The sequence below is a fragment of the Saimiri boliviensis genome, chromosome 15, assembly GCF_048565385.1.
Source record: "Saimiri boliviensis isolate mSaiBol1 chromosome 15, mSaiBol1.pri, whole genome shotgun sequence".
NCBI lineage: Eukaryota > Metazoa > Chordata > Mammalia > Primates > Cebidae > Saimiri > Saimiri boliviensis.
Window position 1 is genome coordinate 56,073,978 of NC_133463.1, and position 19,583 is coordinate 56,093,560.

Consider the following 19,583-nt stretch of genomic DNA (forward strand, 5'->3'; position numbering starts at 1 on the left):
AGTATTTGCATATAAGCAAAGGATTAGCAAATTATTTAAAATATATTTCAGCATCTATGCCCAGCTAATACTTTATTATTTAGTCCTAGGCATAGATGCTTAAATGTATAAGAATTATAAATACTTATAATTTAAAATACTTATATAACATAAATATATTTGGAAATATTCATACATATGTATATATGTATGTATGTATATGTGTGTGTGTGTGCATATATGCAGTCCGTCCTTTGTATCATAGGTTCTGTATTCATAGCTTCAACCGATCACAGTAAAGAATATTTGTTAACAAAATGGATGATTGCATCTGTCCAAAACATGTACAAACTTATTTTCTTGTTATTATTCCCTAAGTACAGTAAAACAATTATTTACATGGCACTGACATTGTATTAGGTATTTTAAGTACTCTAGAAATGATTTAAACTATACAAGAAGATATTAATAGTTCATGTGCAAATACCACACCATTTTATACAAGGACTTGAGCATCTCTGGATTTTGGTATCTGTTCAGTGGAGAGGGGTGTTAGAGTGGGACAGGCTTGAATATCTAATCCCTCATGGATATGAAAGGATGGCTGTACGTATATAGCATATATACTACTTTCCTAGGTACTCTACTTAATACAACTTGTTTTTCGTTTCTTAGAGCTTAGATATTCTCTGCGAGAATCAACTCCATGTGATAATCTAAAGACGAGTAAAACACATACAGATATGTGAATATTATTTTACTGCTATATCATAAATACATAGTTTTAAACTAGAAAGAGATATCTAAGGAAACATAATTCTAAATGAAATACAAGAAAACCACAATATGGAATACTTATGAGATCAAATGAAAGAAAAACGCTGATTCATACTTTCCTATTTTTTAATACCTTTATAAGAAAAAAGAAAATCTCATTAACTTTAATGAATATATATTTATATATCTTAGAAGCATATTAAAAATTTGAAAAGTAAAGGATTTGGAAATTTAAAAATATATATAATACTTGAATATGTATTATTACATGTGTTATATAGTATTATAAACATATATCACATATGTAAAATTTCTTATTTCATATATAAGAATATACATTTTTCAGTTTTTCATCTCTGTAGTCAAAACCCACCAAAATGTAAACTATGAAAATCCAAATGGAACTGACTTGTTCTGCTATTTGAGACAGAATATTCTATCTAATCAACATAGATCAGTTTAATCTTTCTACATCTATGTTAAGAATAAAAGTTTGTTCTTCACATAGGCAGATTTCAGAATCATGATTTAATTAACTATCACCATTGTTGTTTCTCTCACTGCTTTTGAACTTTTTACACTGAAATTTTTTATGACAGTCTAAATATAGGCATTCATAGTATGTTGGATTCAGTAACTTGGGTTCCAGAATTTCAGCCAAGTAAACTAGAAATAAGAAATGGCTTTTAAATTCTGAAGTTAATTAAACTCTGCCTATGTTTTTGGTAAATTAACTCATTTTACATATTTAAAGGCTTAAAGAAAATAATGATAAAAATAACTTGAAATCTGAGTAGAGATGAAATATTTTAAATAAAGAAGACAAAACAAAATTGATGAATTCAGCCATCTGAATAAACATTAGAAATATCCATGATTAAGCAGCTTTTAATCCTCCTATTACTTAAAAATCTGACTAATAGAGTAATTTGTAGTCACTAGAGAAAATTTGGAAACCACAAAAAATTATAATGGGTCTGAGAAATCATGATCACTTTCATAATTGACGTATACATACATACACACAAATACTTTTTTTTTTACATAGCTAGGATCACAATATACATTGTACAAACATTACCTTAAACACTTTTTATCACTATTATTTTTCTTGCCATTATAATTTCTTTGCTGACATAATTGTAATCTTTGTAGAATACAAAGGGTACATCAAAGGGTTATTCTAAAATTTGTTTTTACCATTTTCTAAAGTTAGATTGTTTCCAATTTTACTACTGTTACCTAACATACTTGTAAAACTTTTCCTCTAAAACATGGACTATATTTGAAATCTTTTTTCTTTTGGAAGGCCAAGGTGAGAGGATTGCTTGAGGCCAGGAGAAACCAGCCTCAGCAGCATAACAAGACCCTGTCTATATAGAAACTAAGAATAGTCAAATGCAGTGGTGCATACCTGTAGTGCCAGCTACTTGGGAGGCTGAGATGGGAGGATGACTTGAGCCCAGGAGATTGAGGCAGCCATGAGCTATTATTGCAACACTGCATTCTAGCCTGGACAACAGAGTAAGACCTTGTCTAACATGAAATGGAATAAAATAATTTTAAAATAATAAAAATAAAATTCTTTTTCTTCTAACATCACCATCTTTATCCTTATCCATCTTACCTTTGAGTAGCCAAGGCTTTCAGATCTGTAAACTAAACAAGCCATAATGTTGCCCACTACAATCCAAATGCCACCTAACCAAGTAGCCAGTGTCACTTTCTTAAAACACAAATAATACAGTGTTTCTTGTCTTGATTGCTCATTGCTCTTGGGATAAAACCAGTGTTCTTTACATGTTGAAAATGTGCCCATCTGCTCACCAGTCCAATATCATCTTAAGCTAGGCTGCTCTTCCTTTACAAAGTTCCTATCATTCTAGAATTCTCATAATTCCTCCTTGATGCCAACATGAATTACTTCCCAACATGCAACCTGACCATGTGCCATTCTATCTGGAACAATATTCTCCTTCCTCTTTACCTAGCCACTACTATGTATTCTATGTGTCTTATTTTAAATGTCATTTCCTCAGGGAAAGCACATTTTCCATGCCATTCCAGGCCCTGAAGTTCTTCACGACATCACAACAGTATATATTTGTATATGTGAAATTATTTTTCTTTTAGAGTATATTATTTTTCAATTTTTTATTGATACATTATAGTTCTACATATTTATGTACATATGATATTTGATACATGCATACAGTGTGTAATGATCAAATCAAGGTAATTGGATATCAATCACTTCAAATATTTATCATTTCTTTGCATTGAGGATAGTCCAAATCTTGTCTTCTTGCTATTTTGAAATATACAACAAATTAGTTAACTATTGTCACCTTAGTATGCTATTGAACACTAGAATTTAGTCCTTCTAACTGTATTTTCATACCTATTAACCAACCTTTCTTCAATTATACCCTCTCCTTTCCCTGCTTTTGGTAATCACCATTCTATTCTCTGCCTTCATGAAATAAATTGCTTCAGTTTCCACATATGAGTGGGAACATGTAATATTAGTCTCTCTGTGACCGGTTTATTTCACTTAACCTCCTTCAGGTTTGTATATGTTGCTGCAAATGACAAGATTTCATTATTTTTTATGGCTGAATAATATTCCATTATTTGTTCTTTTTCTACACACCTTCCTGTATTTCACTGTTGTCATTCAATAGGATTGTCTCTAAGTCAAGTATTCATTTTTGTATGGCCACATGATATTCCATGGTACAGATGAATGCTAATTTATTCAGTCATTTGTCCTGTAATCCCAGCATTCTGGGAGGCTGAGGCAGGTAGATCACATGAGGCCAGGAGTTTGAGATCAACGTGGCCAACATAGTGAAACCCCGTCTCTACTAAAAATACAAAAATTAGCCAGGTGTGGTGGTGAGTGCCTGTAATCCCAGCTAATTGGGAGACTGGGGTGGGAGAATTGCTTGAATTTGGAAGATAGAGGTTGCAGTGAGCTGTGATTGTATCACTGAACTCCAGCCTGGGCAACAGAATGCGACCATCTCAAAAAAAAAAATATTCTATCATTTATCCATTGTTGAATATTAACTTTGTTCCCAGTTTTTAGTTACTATGCATAGTGCTGAAGTGAAAATCCTTATAGATATATACTTTATGTACTGATGCTTTATCTCCAGTAGCTAGCTTCCAAGGATTTAGATGCTGCTTTTAAGAACACATTTGTTTTATATTGTTATAGAGATGGTTGGATCAAGTTCTTTTAAAAAGCTGTAAAGTCTTATATTTCTGCCAGCGATACGTAGAATTCTATTTTCTTCGTGCACTGGCCAGAAATAGGTATTATAAATATATTTACAGCCTAATGAGCATTAAACTACGTATCATCGTTATTTAAATTTACATTCCCCTTACTGTTAAATGAAGTTGGAAATCTTCCTATGAATTTGTTGGCTATTTGGATTTATCCTCTCCTGTGTATTCCCCATCCATTAGATTGCCTATTTTCTTTTTCCTCATTTTTCTTTGTCGCTTTTTAAAATGCTTTTGGTATATTATAGTTATTAACTCTTTGTGCTATGCACGTTACATTGCCTTTTATTCCAGATCACACATTTATGTATCAACATTGTAATATTTTGTGCCTTATAAAAATTTCACATTTTAAATAGTTAAAGATGTTTATTTTATGTGTCTCAGCTTTCTCTGTCTTGGTTAAGAAAGCATCTTTTTGGTTTCACATGCATTCGTAATGTTTTTCACAAGATGTTTAATGTTTTTATATGTTTCTGTTGAATTTAATGTTAATCTACCTGTAATTTGTACGTGGCACAAAATGTGTGTTCCCTTTTATTTATTTCAAAATGAATAGCCAGTTGAATTAATGAATAATTCATCTTTTTCCCACTAAATCAATATATTACACTTTCCATGTGATAAATTCATATGCATAATTATATGGTCTATTTCTATATTTTCTATATTTTTCCATAACTTGTTTAATCCTGTGTCAATATTATGTTTATATGATTACAAAGCCTTTATTTTTTAGTATTATGATATCTGATTTTAAAAAGAGTTATATCATAATTTATACATTTGGCTATATTTTAATACCACTTATATGTAAGGCTACTTAATCCAATTTACTTACTAATAAGGTTGTTGGCACTCTAACAAGTTATAAATATATGACATTTATAAATTAATTTCTGAACAACTTAAATTTTATTATACTGAGACTCATCATTCAAGAACATTGCACATCCCCCAAATCTTCTGCCCTGATGAATAAATGATAGATAGCTGGGTTTGGATTTTTATGTGGTGCTTCTTTTCGCCTAGTAATCTATAGCTGCTCTTTCTTTGGCTTTCATTTCAGTTGCAAATGGGATGTCCAACATGAATTTAATTTTCTATACCTGTGTAAACTACTTGTTTCTCTGAATGAACGCTTGCAACCTTGGGGGTTTTGCCAGAATTTGCCTAGGTGAGTCGACTTTCCCATCCATCCTGTCTGGAATGTATTGATCCTTTTCAATTGGTAATTTAAATGTTTGTCAGCTCAGAAAAAAAAGAAAACTTTAAAATAGTTATTTCCTTTCTTGTATCTGTTCCATTCTCCTCCTGCAATCGCTATTTTTCACTTTTTAATTCTCTCGTATCTATCCACTAACGCTCTTACGGTTTCCATTTTATATCTTTAATCTATACTTGCCTCTATTCTTTGGGATATTTCTTAAACTTGATCTTCAGGCTAATAATTTAGATTTTAGCAGAAATCCTTCTCTCTTTCATTTATATACTGAATTGTAGAGTTGCAAAACTAATGCTTAGATCCAAAAAGTGTCCTTATTTTTCTCTTCATTTTTGTCCCTTCCAGATGCTCTTATTTCACTAGAGATGGGTTCTATTTGCCCTAATTGGTCTCCCTTTTCCTGGCTTTTGTCCTTGTAGATGGGTGGCTGTTTCTCTTTATCTGCTCATTAGGGCTTTGCCAACAATCAAGCTCCCCATGTGGCAGCATATTCGTAAGTGGTGGGAGGAAAGGTGTCCTATCCCCACGTGCTAATGGTACCTAAGCCAGTTCACTGCAGACTTCCAGGGAGGCTCCTTGTTCTTGGGTGTTCCTGTCCTCTCCACATTTGAGGGTACTTAGTTGTCCATTCAGCTCCTACTTGCCTCATGCATTCAAGGAGACTTGGCAAGTTATTCTGTGGCTAGTGAGAACCTTCTGCATGAATGGTTACTTGTCTCTGAAGGCCAAGCTCTTACAGGATCCACCACTCTCTGATCTTACACTGAGATCTCCTGGTTATCTCCAGCTGCTTTCCAGGCCTTAGGGAAAAAAATCCCAGTACAAGTTTTCTCCACCAGGACGCCAACAATGCCCATAGCATCATCTTTACACAGCTACTTATAGGGCCCTGGAGCCATTTGTATCAGTAGAGACAAATGGCTTGGATTTAGGTTATAGAAATAGGGGGATGGGAAGAGAGTTGTGTTTGGAGAATCATATTCCCAGAATGCCTCACCTGACTGTTTTTCAAAGTCCATCTTTTTCTCTAGATGTTCTGTGGTCCAAGCAGGCATGGACCCTGCCTGTTTTATTCAGCACTGTGTATCCAGGCCCTCACACAAGACCTGAAACAAATAAAATAAAGCCCTCATTAAATGTGTATAGAATGAATGAATGTTTGTGATATTAATCTCCAAAGAATATTTTTCAATTAGGTAGTCAGAGTTATATCCATTTTCCTTCATTATTCTTCACACTGCATTTATGCTTAAAATGATGTCTCCAAACAGATACTTGCTGAACCTTTACAGATAGATTCATCAGAACTTTCCCTTGTTTCTCTTCACATCAGTCTAGAACTTTGCTCATCTTAATGACTCATTGAGATGAGTTCCCTCAAGGGAACTTGGGCCATCAAAGATGAGCTAGAGCTTTGTTGTTCAGCCAGCATATTTTCCCCTTAGAAAAGGACATGCCTGCATTTATCTCAGGAGCAATACAAATTCAGTCTCCTCGTAAAATTAAATAACCCTCAGGAAGCCATATAGTTAGAGCCAGATGAGCAACATATGACTATGTTTTGTTTGCTTGGTTGATTGGGTTTTTTGTTTTTTATTTTTATTTTTTTATGAAATAATGAAAAGGCACACTAGAGAATGTTTTTCTGTTGTCTTAACGTAGGAACTTGAGAAAATTAACTGCTTTGCCAGTGAAGAACAGGTGTGGATCCAATGATCAGGTGACACAGTTGCCTTGACAGAGGATAACTATTCTTGCTCACAACAGATATACCTAAAGGTAAAAATCACAATATGTTCTGGATTATTTTTACCAGTAACTTTCTGCATATGTTACAGAAAAAAAGAAATCTTCACAGTAGGGTAACTATAGCTAATACAATGTATTGCTTATTTCAGGACAGCAAAAAGAGAGGATTTTTAATGTTATCACCACAAAGAAATAATAAATGTTTAAAGTTTAAACTATCTTTAATATTTTGAGTGGCAAAGGTAGAGTTGCCTGGGATAGCAGCAGTCCCTGCATGAAACAGAGGTTTTTAGAGATACTTCTGTACATAACATAGAAGTTTGGTATTGTGTCTGGAATGTTGGCCTTCTAGCTGATTTTGTAGTCAGCTTTTTATTGGCTCTTTCTTTTGCATTTTTATCAATTAATTTTAAATTAATTTATTTGTTTTAGAAATGACTATCTTTGTCTAGCTTGCACAACCTTATTATCTCTTTTATTTGTAAATTATCTAGCATGTAAGCCAATCAACCATGCCAGCTAGCTAAATACACCTAACATAGATCCCCCCTGATCTGCAGAAGCCTCCATACTACATCTTACCCTCTTACCCTCTTACCTTGATTTTACTTGAAAGCCATTAGAAGGTTTTGTCAAGAAAGTTTTATGTCTACAAAAAAAAAAAAAAAACTCTTCTGAATTTTACTGTCCCCCAGGCAGTGATGCAGAGATCCAGGCTCCTTCTATTTCGTGCTTTGCTATGTTTAAACAATTGGATTCCTAGCTTACTTTAAAAGGAAAAATAACTCAGAAGATCACACATGGAAAGTTTTATATGAGCCAGGCCTGTGAGGGTTCTGAACTTTCTACTCATATTTCATCAGCTAGTATTCCATGCCATGCCCATCTCTAACTGCAAGGGAAAATGAAAAATATTGTCTGAGTTCATAGAAAAAGGAAACAGGGTTGGTAATTAGTTAGCTGTCTTTAACTGTAAAAGTCAAACTTCAATCCCTGACTTCTACGAATCAAGTAGTATGTATAAACCTGAGCTTCTTCAGGAGCGGCTATTCAAAGCTCTAATTTTTTTCTAGAGTTTTCATTTAATTCATTTAATTCCCACAAATGGAGTGTCTTACTACTCCCATATTAAGTGCTATAACTACTAAAGCACTTCTCCTGGTGGCATCAGTTACTGACTACAAACTGTGCCAGAGACTCTACTTCTCTCCCAGTATCCATTCTCTCCTTCTTTTACAGTAACATAACACTCCAAATTCAGCTTAGGGCATGGTTACATGGACTAATGACATTTCCCAGCTTCACATGTGACATTTCCCAGGTTCGTATCTATGTGACTAGGTTTTGGCAAACAAAACATAAAAAAGGATATATTGGCAACTTGCAGGAAGTACCTCTAGTCTTCTTGCTGTTGGCTGGAATGCAGAGATGATGGCTGGAGCTGGAGGAAACGTCTTGACCACAACCTGGAATATATGCTACACATGGCAGAATAATAAATAACCAAGGAGCTTGAGACCTGGATGATTTTGGAGCTGCCACACCAACACTGAGCTTGCTTGCATTCATGTGAGAGAAAATCTAATTTCTAGCCTATGAAGCCTTTGTTATCTTGAGGTTGCTGTTACTTGCTGCTAAAGTAATTCTTACCAATATACTAACTTTGTGCCACATTCCATACTAGATGCTTTATATACATTATGTAATAATTTGATGAACACAACAATTCAGAAGATATCACTTTACTCACTTCACGGGTAAACTGAGGCACAGAGAAGTTAAATAATAGCTTAGATGAAGTAAGTGGTGTAATGGCATCAGAAAACAGGCATGTACATCTGGAAGAAAGTGTTCTCAAACCACATGCCATATCGCCACTCACAGAATATAATGTACTGCAGGCTTTAGGCTTAATCTAACCCACAGTCAGAGATTCGCTACTTGGAAGTATTATAATAACTTCTTCTACCACAATTCACCATTAGCACTTCTTCAATTTTTTATCTTCTTCCAGTACTTGGGCTCATGCCTTTTCCTAGTAGTAGTAGTTAATTCTTGTGCTGAACTCCAGTTTTAGTAGGTGCATTTCTAGTTCTTTTTGCGAAGCCCACTTATGTATCCCTACCTTGTAATCTTATCCACTTCTCCAACTTCCCTCATTTTTTTTTTTTAATATAGTCTCACTCTATCACCAGTCTTGGGTGCAGTGGCATGATCTAGGCTCACTGCAACCTTCACCTCCCAGGTTGAAGTGATTCTCCTGCCTCAGTCTCTCAAATAGCTGGGACTACAGGTGTGTGCCACCACGCCTAGCTAATTTTTGTATTTTTAGTAGAGATGGGCTTTCACCATGTTGGCCAGTATGGTTTCAATCTCCTGACCTCCTGACTGCCTCAGCCTCCCAAAGTGCTGGGATTACAGGTGTGCCCTCAATTCCTAAATGGTAGATCTAATATGCTTCCCCTCAATCTTAGTTTTATGGTTGAATCTCTAATAACTGCAAAACTCTCTGACATGGATCACTTGTCTTCTATGCTATCTTCTTGCTCTCATCAAGTCACAGTCCTGGCTGCTTTCCATAATCACAGACAGCTATAGATCACAGTGAACTAGGTCACAGAGTATAATGATTAATATCTCAGAATCTATCATTGGCTTATCTGCACTCAAGCATCAACTTTGGCATCAACTACCTTGTTACCTGGGTGTATTGCCTAACATGTCCCAGCTTTAGTTCCTTCTTCCACAGAATGGGAAGAAGAGGAAGACGAAAAAGATGAAGAAAGAGGCGGAAGAAACTCCTAGACTTTTTATGGTAGTTACATGAGGTAATTTGTGTAATGCAGGTAAAGCTGGTACATATAATTATCAAGAAATATCAGCTGCTGCTATCATGATAATCATTATCAGGTTTTCCTTATTGACTTCCTAGGCTATCAGGTTTTTTACAAGAACAGTCTTAATTCTCATTATTTTTCTGCTTGTCTTTTTCCTCGAATAGATTGAAAGCTCCCTAAGGGAAAGTACTGTCTTATTCATTGTTATTTCCCCTAAAACACAGTGGGTGCACAAAGAAATTTGTTGACTTCTTGAAGATGACAAGGTCAAAATGTCTAATTTTAAAGATAAAAAGTTGAAGTCTGAATCAGGTAAATATTCTGATCAAGTCAACAGAGCTAATTGTTGTGAAATTAGAATGAAAACTTTGTCATCTCGTATCTTTTTGCCTCATCCCATTTACTTTTATTACCTGAATTTTTCAAAACAAAGATCGAATATCCCTTTATTTAAATGCCTCTTTCTGAAGTTAATCATTTCTCACCTGCTTCTTCTGAACCTTTATCACAACTGTATCATATTCTCTTAGTTTGTTTTTTAATTTTCATATTCAATCTCTATGTTACTTGTGAATTCATAGATGTCCCAATGACTTACTCAACTATTTCTTACTTCTATAATATCTGATGCAGTTCCTAAAGCATGGAAGGTGACAATTAATGTGTGTTAAATTTAATTAAAGAGAGTAAGACCCACCAATACTTTTCTAAATACTGCGTATACTGACTAGTTCCATTTTACAAATTGCACATCCATTGTAGTAAAATTTCACTTGGGTGCTTCTCATAACCCCACAAAAGTTCAACTCTTCCAGCTTTAAGGAGTCTTAACTCACCATCCTCCATCTTAGGATATAAGCAACACTACCAGCCTGTGGGGAACATTCCCATGTGAGACCCCCAAAAGGCGTGAGTCTCACTATACGGTGAGTTTGATCCCAAACACAGTTTCCTACTGGAGGCAGTCGAGCTATCCAGAAAAAGGAACTTAAAGATGGATGATCAGTTTCTAATATCAACCACAATATCGTTTGGGCCTAAAACTATGCATTACTGCTAGACCGAGTGACCCCCTGCCAGCAACTGGTTCCTGCTTTTAACTTTTTTATGACTCTTTAAGAATAAGTTTTAACCTTTTCTTTACTTACCTGACTGCCTTGTACCCTAGATAATGGTTTAACTGTCAGGATATTTGCAAAGCAAATGCCACCATAAGGGATGGCTTTGATTCCTGACTCAGAGACTCCTGAATGGGGAAGTTGAGTTAAGCTGAGTCAGGAGCAGACAAAGGAGAATCCAGTTAAAAGATAATCTGATGAGCAAAACCAGAAAACCTTTTCACATCTCAGTTCTAAAACAAGATCAAACCAGAGATACCTACAGCCAGGAGGAATAATGTCTGGATGTAAACAAGCTTTGTGATCACAGGAAATTCTGTTACTTTTTACAACCACTGATTGTGTATCTGACTTCTCTATTGTATAGGCCATGTAAGGTACACATTTGCATTTCCTCTTGCTATGACGTAAACCAGAGCAGAAGAAAGTGTATTTATTCCTGGCCTTTGAAAAATAAAATTGCTGTTTAGGCACGGCCTATCAGCCCTCCAGATCCCCGCTCAAGCGCACTCTCTCTTCCAGGTATTGGGACCCTCTTGCAGGTCGAGAGACCCCCGGCAGACCTGCCGTCCCAGGCCGACAGTTGCTAACACCAGCCTTCTTGTTGCTTTCTAATAATCAAGGAACTACATTCCAGTTAGACACCACTATCCTAAGTTTCTCAGTTGAGTTCTTGGAATCTATGAGCAAATTATTGGGCACTCATAATTATATATTCCCAGGGGGTTCAAAACCCCAATCAGTCAGCTGGCTGTCTGAGAATCACTGCTTAGGGGTTGGCATTTGGAAAGTTCGACATTCTTTAGAGCTTGTGCTCACACCAAATATACACATATTCAGGGTGTCTAAGGTGGAGTGGGCAAAAAGAGCGAGCAGTCTATTGAAGAATGGTAAGATGATAGAGAAAGAAACATTTATATATAGTTTTCAGCTAATCCTTTTAATTATCTAATTTTTAGTATTTTAATGTCAGAATATATTATTGAAAAGCTTATAAATATGCATATATTGAATACGAGAGATCAAAATGTTTTACTGATAAAATACACTTTTAAATTTGTAAACGACCTGCCCTATCATTGTATAGAGCTGACTTTCTCTTTGAAGTAAAAGAAGCTATTTTCACCTTCTTCTTTTTATGTGGCAGTGTTTCTCTTTTCTTTCCGTTTCTCTTTTAATGTATGACTCTGTTCTCATTGATTGTCTAAGCAATCCTTGGATCCAGAACTTACAGTCTTAAATCTAGAATTTGCCTCAGACTTACTAACTTTATGCTGCAAAGTCTGATTCACTATATGGATATGTTTGCTTTCTTTAAGTTTGAGAGTAGCAGGAAAATAAAGGGAAGTTAAGGAAAGCTCAGGAACAGGGAAGAAAAGTAGGAAAGGGGGAAAGAAAGAAAAAGAGAGAATAAGGAAGCAAGGAAGGAAAGACAATGATTTATGGAGAGACTGAGGAGAGAAGAGGAAACAGGAGAGGAGGGGACGAGGAAAAAGAAGAGGAAGAAAAACAAAGAAGCGATGCTGTATGTCATGCTACCGATCATCTTCCTATTGCTCTTCAGCGTTAGAGAAGATGAGAAGTCTAGTTATCATGGTGAAAGAAGCTTCCAAGCAGGATTAGAAAAGTAATCAATGGCAAGACAAGTACTATCGATTTCCACTACTCCTCCCTCATTGTTGCGAACAGATGAAACCCAGCAACTCACTTCTCAGTGGCAAAGCCACTTAGAAGCACTGAGAGCTATGATAAAAGAAAAACATGCGAAATGATAGGATTAAAGGCTTCTTATGTCTTTCTAAATTGTAACATATTTTTAAAAACGAACGAATATTGATTGACGCATGACCTTCAAAATGGTACCGAACTAACTGCTAATGGGTACTTAAATGTCATGTTAATGACATAAAGTAAACACCATAATTTCTTTCCCTACCAAGAGTCTTTCATGTGCCATAGATACCATCCAATTAGTAAATATTGGTTTACTTCTTCTTAACTCTGAGTAAAAATTTGAAAACAGATTTTTTTTTAAGGATAGAAAATGCTAGAATACACAAAAATACTAATCTCTAGAATGCAATATTTTTTTGTTCTTAATCCCAAGTTAGCTGCTAACTATTAAGTAAATGGTTTTGGCTTTCCAGGCTGTTCTTACAGTAAATGAGTATATGTAAAACATACGCTATATCTTACGCTGTTTCAACTTAACAATTAAACGCACAGAGTTGTCACTCCATAGCTAGTATTCAGCTTCCGTCTGCAGCTGACCTTCAAAGCACCGAGGATCTTAGGTGGGATCTTGAGACCACACATGCAAGAGTAAAAGTGAAGATAGTGGGTGTTAACCAATTTGTATCTGGAGAGGGATGATAAAGAATCCTTAGTTCTTTTTCGAAGCATAGAGCTAGTTTCTATTTGTTTCCTGGTCAAATAAACTTCCTCACATTTTTCTGTAACCTAGTAGGTTACAGAATCATGCCTATGAATATTTCCTTTTAGGGCATTTGCATTAGAGGAGACGCCTATTGGCCTGTGGCCAACTCCTAGTCGAGATCCATAATGTAACCACTGCATTTTAGTTTATTTCCTGAGCTCCTAGTTGAGATCCATAATGTAACCACTACATTTTAGTTTATTTCCTGAGCATTTAGAAAAAATGTATATCTATTTCTCACCCTTTTTTACAACCAAGTATGGCCATGTGACTAAATTCTGGCAGCATGATTAAATTTCGGCAAAAATTTTGTGTGATAAATTTTGGTGGTTCTTGCCGATGTGTCTTCTTTCCTGTTGTCTTCTTTATCTCTCTCTCTTCCAAAATACTGTTTGGAATGTGAACTCTGCCATATTGAATTATGAACATAGGCCACATTGAACTGGACAGAGCCTGGAGTCCCTAAGGACTTCACAGAGCAGAGCTGCTATAACAACCACGGTATACATACCTGTAGACTCTTAAATGAGAGAAACATAGATTTCTATCCTCATTAAACGACTGCTTTGGTTGTTGCATTGGTTGTTTAATCTCTCACACCTAAAGCAAAACCTTGCTAATCTAACGACACAAGATACGGCATATATATTAGACCAGAAGTTATATATATTCCGACTGATGGTGCTCACAGATGTAATCCAAATGGCAGGACCACCCTGGAATCTATTTTCCTACATGGAATAAAAAGTATAGACACTTTTAAGGGTGGTGGCACAGGCTTACTTTAAAAGCTTTCCTTTAAGACTAGACTGACCAACATGGAGAAACCGTGTCTCTACTAAAAATATAAAAATTAGCTGGGTGTGGTAGCGCATGCCTCTAATCGTAGCTACTTGGGAGGCTGAGGCAGGAGAATTGCTTAAACCTAGGAGGCGGAGGTTGAGGTGAGCCAAGATCGCCCCATTGTACTCTAGCCTGGGCAACAAGAGCAAAACTCTGTCTCAAAAAGAAAAAAAATCTTTCCTTAGCTGGAGTTGTTAATCATAAATAAATAAATATGGTTTATTTGGATATACACCACTCCTAAGGGTATAATGGCAATTTTAATCTTGGCTATTTGTCTAGAATAATGTTATCTGACTTTGATATGATCCAAAGAGAATTGTCCTTTTAAAGTGATGTATGATGAGCCTTGATAACTAGATGCATTGACATTTGGGGAGCAAACGATTTGCTGGCAGTCTGGCCTGGGGTTGCTTGTACTCCTGGCTTTATACTCACTCACCCAGGGCTGCCACAGAAAACTCACAGCAAAATGTCATGGGCAGAAAACAAGCTGATGGAGAGCTAATTACAACTTGGAGAGATCAATTTGATTGCAATGGCTATTTCATGACATACAGATTCAAAGCGAGCATCTTCCAAGTTTCCAAGATGAGCAAAGGGCTATAAAACCATTTGGGGCGGGGGAAATAAGGTGGACTATTTTGTCTTTATAAAATATATACTCTCCAAAGAGCTTTGAAGGATTTCAAAGATAAGTCAGCAGCCTCTAAACTGTTATAGAAACATACAAAAGGAGATAATCTGAATTTGTTTCGATTCACCATGAAACTCTAAATGTACCACCAGAATCCTGGCAGTTTGTCAGGGTATCTACTGTCCAGGATTAGCAGAGACCCTCTGATATGAGTTTCCTTACCTCTCCTCCCTCTCTCCTCTAAACGTTATTATTGAGAAGGACTCATACTCTGAAGCAGCACTGTTTCCTGGAAACTTTCAGTCCTCCCTGGGGTCTCCAGGGCCCTGCTGCATCAGCCTGTTCCATTTCCTTCAGATATTCAAACTTTTCCTTTTCACTTCCTTCCCTCTGCCAAACTTCAAAGAATTTTAAATCTACCTCTTCAATTCCTCTCCCTACATAAGCTAGCTATTTTCTTTCTTTGACTGCAAAACTTCTCAAAAGAGCATCACTCTCTTTTGCCTCTCCTTTCTCTCTCATTCTTTATATTGGCTCCTATAATCTAGGCAGTGTCTCCACATCTAATGAAACTGCTCCACTAAAGTTAACTAATATTGTGCTAAATTAAATACAACTTTCTTAAGCCTCATTCTCCTTGGCTACAAGTGGCTCTAACCACCATTGATTCTTGGCCTTTTCTCAAGCCAAGCTCCATTCCAGCTTACACTGACCTTTGCAGGCTCCCTCATGACTGGCCATGCCTTCCTTAAACTTCTTTCATTTGGCATCTTTTCAGGATATTGTGGCCTACTTCTCTTCCTCCTTTTCTGAGTTCCTCTGACTCTGTTTTTCTACCATGTTTTCATTTGTCCAATATTTAAATATAAGTGTTCCCTAAAGCTTACACTTCAGCACATCATGTTTCTTACTATGATGTGTGTGCTATTCCATCAGAAATACTACTTCCACAGTCACAATAAACTCCATGCAAATAATTCTCAAATAAAATGTCTCAAGCCCGGAAATCACTTTCAAGCCCCAAGTCAGATAATCTTTGTACATTTTATATGATTGTGTTAAAACATAAAAATCAGAGTGTTTCAAACAGAGCACATCATCTTACACCTTGATTCTATCTCTTGTCCTTCTTTCTACATGTCTGGATCGATAACCACTTCATCGTTTTAACTTCTAAGATTCACAATACAAATGTTATTCTCTATCCCTCTAACTCATGACCAATCCCCGGCCCTTGTGACCATTGACCTAACTCTAAATAAGTACAAGGAATTGTCTCAGGTGCTGTGGCAGATGCCAGGATTAAGTAAAAGCTTCCTGAAGATGCCTACAAGTTGATGACAGCCCTAACAGCAATGCCCACACAATGCGTCTTATATTTATCCACTTGTTTTCATTCTGATAGACTCTAATTCAAGTACTCCTAAGCTCTCCCATTGTCCACCGTTAGAGGCTCACAAGAGATTTCACTCTCTCCATTCTCTTCTCATATCCAAGTGAACCTCCAGGTTGTTTCTATAGTTACCAACTCTAAAAGAAATTCAATCCAGTTATTTGTCTAGTTAAAAAGTAAAAAAGCCTGCTGTACCTCGCCGCTGCACTCAAAACAGAATTCATACTCCTGCCTAGAACGTATATCTCAATACGGTGTATTAGTATGGTTAACAAAGACTATTGAGCATGCTCGTGCCCAGACACAGTCTAGCTGCTTGGGACACACAATTTCTGCCCTTATGAGTTAGAAGTTGAGAATCATAAGGCCAAAAATAATTTTAAATACAAAATACCAGAAGAAAAAGAAAGAGAGCTAGGACTGTTATGTAGTAACAATTTTTTTTAAGTCAGTTGACAATGATTCAAAAGTAATCTATGTTCTTCTTGGAAAACATTTACCAGAAATTCAATTTATGTTTTACAGCAATATCCCACACAAAAAATATTTTCCCCTCTTGTCCGTTAAAATTCTCCTTTTCCATGCAAATGCTTTAGAGACTATTCTTAACAAATTCCCCTCAGATTCTCCAAGTGACTTTTCAGTTTTTCTTTCTTTCTGGCTTCAGATTTATATGTTATTTTTTAATCAGCTGAATGGATTCTTTATCACAAAAGCAAACCTAGGAACAAACCCTTTTCTGCAGCCTCTCAAGTCCTGTCTGTCTCTGCCTTTTGTTACAATTATCCCCCCAAAAAAGCTCAGGAAAAGCTGGCAAAAAAAAAAGGAACACTACTTGAGCTGAAAAAAAAAAAAAAAACCCACCAGAAAGACAACTTGGGAATGCTGACATATTAAAATTATCATGACCTCAAATAAAAAATTACAAAGGAATTTTTTTGCTGAAGTATCAGTGCTGAGAGGGGGAGGAAATGGGACACACCAGGCAGAGATGGTTCCCCAGAGGAGGAGATGCCTGAGTAGAACCTGAACAAACCCATGGAGAGCAAAGACAGAAAGGCACACACTTGAGGCAGGTGACAGGATAAACCTGGAAGTCAAACAATGGCAAGACTGGAGCCGCCAGTCTGGGCATATGGAACATAGTTGCTGGTCTGGAGCTACAGAATGACCTAAAAAACAAAGCAGCAGAACTCCTGGCCTGCACATGGATTCAGTATTGAAAGAGAATTGAACAATTCAGGAGCATGTACAAAAAGAATTTGGTGCTAGAGACCAATGAAGTTGCCCAGCACTATCAACTGCAGCGAAAGTCTGTGTGTGTGTGTGTGTGTGTGTTTAGGCAGCAGTAGTGATACAGGGAATGGTGATAATTGGTGGCAGAGACAACCAAAATGGAGAGAAGCAAGTGGAGGCTGCACTTATGCAAATGTGCAGGGTTACCCCACAAAGCTGGAGATTTCAGATGTGTCAGGTAACTTGAAAGGCCTGTGATTCTGACTAATCTCATGAATCCCAAATGCATTATTAGCTCATAAGTAGAACCTCTTTTAAATGAAGGTTGGGGATGCCAACTTCTTTGGGAATACTTCCTGCTTTAGAAGGGATGGGCTCAGAAATTCAAATGAAATTTAAATATTTGCTTACTGCTTATAAATGAAGCGAACTATGAGTTTCAGGGACACGATGGGGCAGAGAATATATTGGGTCGATATCTCCTACCTTTTCTGCATTATATCCCATTGCCTGTTTCTGAATTGCTTTTAAACATTTGGCCTGTCACCCAGGGGCTCAAAATTGCCCATTACATAATCATAATCCTTTTTCACAATACTCTGCTCTCACTGGTATGGTGAATCTCCTTTATCTTACTTTATTTGCTTGGTATTTTGTACATTTAAGTTTTTATTTTATAATATATAAATATCCATAAAACTGCTAGCCAAACCAACAATGTCTACCAACTTGGATAGATCACGGAGGAGCTTCTAAGAATTTAGCAAAATTATAAGCTCTAAAACACTTTCAGAAAATAGGGGAATTTTAGTGGATAAGAGAGGAATTTTTTGTGTGGAGTATTGCTGTAGGATATAAAATGAATTTCTGATTATTTTTTCCAAGAACATGTAAAATTAGCATCTCCCAATTTTCTCCTTCCCCAAAGCCCCCAGCTATCCTATTCAGAATAGGATAAATACTATCCAGAATGTTTCTTATTACATTGTTTTTATTTACGTAGGTATGTTTAAATAATATATTGTTTGTTGTTGCCTGTTTTTCAAGTCTAAAAAGAGGGTATACCAGGTGTTCTGGCTCATAATTGTAATCCCAGCATTTTGGGATGCTGAGGCGGATGGATCACCTGAGGTCAGAAGTCTGAGACCAGCCTGGCCAACATGAAAAAACCTTGTCTCTACTAAAAACACAAAAATTAGCTGGGCGTGGTGGCAGGCCCCTGTAATCCCAGCTACTCAGGAGGCTGAGGCAAGAGAATCACTTGAGCCTGGGAGGCAGAGATTGCAGTGAGCCAAGATCACACCACTGCACTCCAGTCTGTGTGACAGAGTGAGACTACATCTCTAAATAAATAAATACATAAATAAATAAGAAAAGAAGGTACATTGTCATGAAAAGTCCTCAGTGACTGCTTTTTCATTCAATATTGTGCTACTGAAATTCAGCCATGTTGATATGCTTAGCCATAGGTCATTTATTTTCATGGCTCTATACAAGCCCACTGTGTAAATGTATTACTCAACTCTCCTGTCGGATCACTCCCTCAACACACAGACACCAGCCTCTTTGTGGAGGTTTCTTTTTTTAAAAAAAATATTTTTGGGGCAACATGTAGGTGTATATATTTATGGAGTACATTAATTTGATATAGACATTTAATACACAGTAATCACATAATGTAAGATGGGTTATTCATCCCCTCAAACATTTATTCTTTGTGCTAAAAACCATCCAGTTATGATCTTTTAGTTATTTTTAAATGTCCAAATAAATTATTATTGTCTGTAGTTACCCTGTTGTGCTATCAAATAATAGGTCTTATTCATTCTTTCTAATTTTCTGTATATTTTTTGAACCCATTAATCACCCCCAGCTTCCCCCCAGCCCCATACTACTCTTTCTAGCCATGGGTAACTATCCCTCTACTCTCTATGTCAATGAGTTCAATTGTTTTTTGGATTTCTAGATCTCACAAATAAGTGAGAATATGGACAGTTTGTCTTTCTGTGTCTGACTTATTTTACATAACATAATGACCTCTGGTTCCATCTATGTTGT

The 19,583-nt window shown here is 36.3% G+C and overlaps 1 long non-coding RNA gene across 1 annotated transcript in view; it reads left to right on the forward strand.

Annotated features, from left to right (window-relative positions):
- Positions 1 to 5,125: 5,125 nt before the first annotated feature.
- The window catches only part of LOC141581410 (uncharacterized), a 70,879-nt gene continuing 56,421 nt past the window's right edge, over positions 5,126 to 19,583 (forward strand). The window contains exons 1-2 of the long non-coding RNA XR_012513994.1: positions 5,126 to 5,227; positions 6,938 to 7,054. This is a non-coding gene — a long non-coding RNA (uncharacterized LOC141581410). The remainder of the gene's footprint in view (positions 5,228 to 6,937; positions 7,055 to 19,583) is intronic.